The sequence below is a fragment of the Echinops telfairi genome, unplaced genomic scaffold (genome assembly GCF_000313985.2).
Source record: "Echinops telfairi isolate 266 unplaced genomic scaffold, ASM31398v2 ScPeMD7_18;HRSCAF=68, whole genome shotgun sequence".
NCBI lineage: Eukaryota > Metazoa > Chordata > Mammalia > Afrosoricida > Tenrecidae > Echinops > Echinops telfairi.
In genome coordinates, this window is record NW_022103915.1 from 66852465 (window position 1) to 66856318 (window position 3854).

The following is a 3854-nucleotide window of genomic DNA, read 5'->3' on the forward strand; positions in this document are numbered from 1 at the left end:
TCAGCTACAGGTAGCTCTTAGATCCATTCTCACTAGGCTCCCAGAGAGAAAACTTAGGGCTCCCTGATGACCAGGGAAAAGGAATGAAGCTCCCCCAAAATGACATGCAGACAGAAACTGCATCAACAACCTCTACAAGAAATCAAGAGAAACAATTTCAGAGGAAGTCCTGAACTCAACGACATTCATAGAAGAAGCAGACATTGATTGTCCACTGAGAAATCTTCAGGATGCTGCTTAGGGTCATACAGGATATGAGGGAATCAAACCAGAAAAGGATGAAATAATAGGGAAGATAGAGTTCATATGCCAAAGGTAAATATAAGGGTTAAGGGATGAGGCAACAGAGTCAAAGAACAATATAAGAGACTTCACCAACAGACTAGAAGAAGTGAAGAACTGTATCAGTGATCTAGAAGATAGCCATGCAGACATCAACAAACAAGAAAGACAGTCAAATAAGACAATCAAATAAGCTGGGGGGGAAATCTGAGAACAATAAGCGATGCTATGATGAGGAACAACATTCAAATAATTGGAATACAGAACAAGACATAACAAAGAAATCAACAACAAATATAGCAAAGGGATTCCTGGAAGAAAACTTGCCCAACATAATGACATATACATGCCATGTGCACTCCACCCAAAAGCAAAAAATCACATTCTTTTCAAGTGCCCATGGCATGTGTATGACAATAGACCACATGCTGGGACCCAAGTGGAGCCTGAGTAAATTCATACATATAGAGGTCAGTCAGACTTCCTTTTCTGACCATTATGACATACAGCTGAAAATCAATTAAAGGAAGATAAAGGAGCAACTTTCTTCTTCAAAATGAATGGATACTGGCCCAAATTAGAAACAAAATTAGGAAGTTTTTAGAGACTAATGAGACTAAGAATATGATGTACCAACACTTATGGGATTCAGCAAAAGCAGTTATCAGAGAATGTTTGATAGTGAACAACACACATATAAAAAAGGAAGAGAGACTTATGATCCATACATTATCACAAAGCCTTCAACAATTGGAACAGGGGCAACAGAATAATTCCTCTAACAGCAAAAGAAAAGAAATAATATAAACCAGGGTGGAGATAAATGAATGGGAAAACAAGAAATCAATGCAAAAAATCAACACAGAAAAAGTTGGTTCTTTGAAAGGATTAACAGAAGTAACAGACCAGTGAGAAACCTAACCAAAGAAAGGAAGGAGCAGACATCAATAGCCAGTATAAGGGAAATTACAATGGACCCCAATGAAATTGAAAGATTAATTACACAGAACTATGAAGGTCTGTACTCCAAAAAATACAACTTGTAAGACATGGACAAATACTTGGGACAAAAACCCTCCCCACATTATCCCACACAGATGTCAAGAACCTGAACAGACCCATAACAAAAGGAGAAATTGATAAGGCTATCAAGGAATTACCAACATAAAAAAAAATTGCAGAATGCTTCACAGGACAATTCTACCAAGCTTTCAGGGAAGAACTGACACCAATTCAACATAAGCTCTTCCAGAGCACAGAAAAGAATGGCAAACTCCCAAACTTGTTCTATGAAGCTAGTATAACACTGATACCAAAAGCAGGCAAGGATCCCCAAGAATAGAAAACTATAGACCAATATCTGTAATGAACATCGATGCAAAAATCATTACAAAAGTTTGGCCAGTAGAATACAAAAGCATATAAAATGAATAATTAATCATGGCCAAGTGGGATTCATTCCAGGGATGCAAGGTCTTTGAGCACAAATGCATGAATTTTGTCAAGATTTTCATCTGTTCAGGAAGTTGACTGATGTCCATAATGAGGTTTATCATCAATCAACATTTCATCTTTTTTGAAATGAGGAAACCACTCATACACTTGTGTTTTTCCCATAGCACTGTCCTTGTAAGCTGTTTTCCACATCAGAAGAGTTTCTGCGCCATTTTTTCCAAGCAGGTAACAAAATTTCACAGCTGCATGCTTTTCTCTTAAATCAGCCATCACAAAAAATGAGGTTCTAGCAAAATTGCTTGAAGGAAAAAGTTTACCGTGACCAGAGAGAACCTTTCCAGCGACACCATTGACTGGGTGCACTAACTCAGAGTAAGTTGCTTGATGCTGACCTAGTGGGAAAATGCATACTACAAAAGTTCCGCCCAGGGGAGCTTTTTTCCTTGTTTTTTTTAGGTACTCCCTCATCTATCATATATACATTTAAGTGTCATATATAAAAATCCAGACCTTTTTGAGTGATTCTGGATTTCTAATCTTTTCATTCATTATTAGCTGAGGGTATTTTAAGTGTTTGCACCAACTCCCTAGTTAATGATACCCCATATATCGTCCCATGTTTGCTTAGATGAGTTATCATGGCCCACAACTCCAATGAGAGAGTATAAATTGGACCTGTTTGCACCATTTTGCTTCTATAAGTCATAACCATGAGTATGTTCTTGTTAGGTGCTCAGTCCTACGCCAGGCTCACAATTGTTCCATTTGAGCCCTTTTACAGCCACTCTATCAATCCATCTTGTCGAAGGCCTCCCTCTTTTTCTCTGCCCCTCCACTTTACCAAGCATGATGTCCTACTCCAGGATCTGGTCTCTCCTCATAACATGTCCAAAGCACATGAGTAGAAGTTTGTCATCCTTGCCTCTGAGGAGTATTCTGGCTGTACTTCTTCCAAGACAGGTTTGTGTGTTCTGGAAGTCTTTGGTATTTGACATTCTTCACCAGTACCATAAATCAGATGCATCAAGTCTCCTGAAATCTTCCTTTTTAAATGTGCAACTTTCACATGCATATGAAGTGGCTGAAAATATCATGACTTGGATCAAGCACACTTTAATCCTCAAAAAGATATGCTTGCATTTCAAAATGTTAAAGAGGTCTTGTGCCGCAGATTTACCCAATGGAATGCATTATTTGATTTCTTGACGGCTGATTCCATGAGCATGGATTGTGAATCCAAGCAAAACAAAATCCTTGACAATTTCGATCCTTTGCCTATTTCTCATGGTGTTACCTGCTGATCCAAATGTGATGACTTTTTTCTTTACATCAAGTTGTAATGCAGTTTGAAGGTTGAATTCCTTTATATTCATCAGCAAGTATTTTTGTCACTTTCAGTAAGCAAGGTTGAATCACTTGCATATCTCAGGTGGTTAAGCCTTCCACCAATATTAATGCTCTGTTTGTCTTCATATAGTCTCTGATTATTTGCTCAGCACACAGACTGAATACATGTGATGAAAGGATATAACCCTGTCATACACCTTTCCTAATTTTAAACCATGCGGTATTCTTTTGTCCTTTCAAACAATTGCAGCTTAATCCATGTTCAAGTTCCAGAGGAGTACAATGAAGGCAGCTCCCTGACAATAAACTACTAAAACTGGTGTTGAATGATCTTCAACAAAATTTTACTTGCACATGCCATCAATGATATTATTCTATAATTTGTGCATTTTGTTGGGTAATCTTTCTTTGTAATGTGTACAAATGTATATCTCTACCCGTCAGTTGGCTAAGTAACTGTCTTCCAAATTTCTTAGCATAAATACGTGAGTGTCTCCAGTAATTCTTCAGCTTGTTGAAACATTTCAATTGGCATTAAATTCCAAGATCCTTGCTTTTGGCTAATACCTTCAGTGCACCTTCAACTTCTTCCATCAGTACCATTGGTTCTTGATAATATGCCATGCCTTGAAATGGTTGAATGTCAACTAGTTCTTTTTGGTACAGTGACTCTGTCTATTCTTCTCCTTTTTTTTCAATCATTGTACTGGGGGCCTGTACAACTCTTATTACAATCCATACATGCATACATTGTGTTAAGCACATTTGTA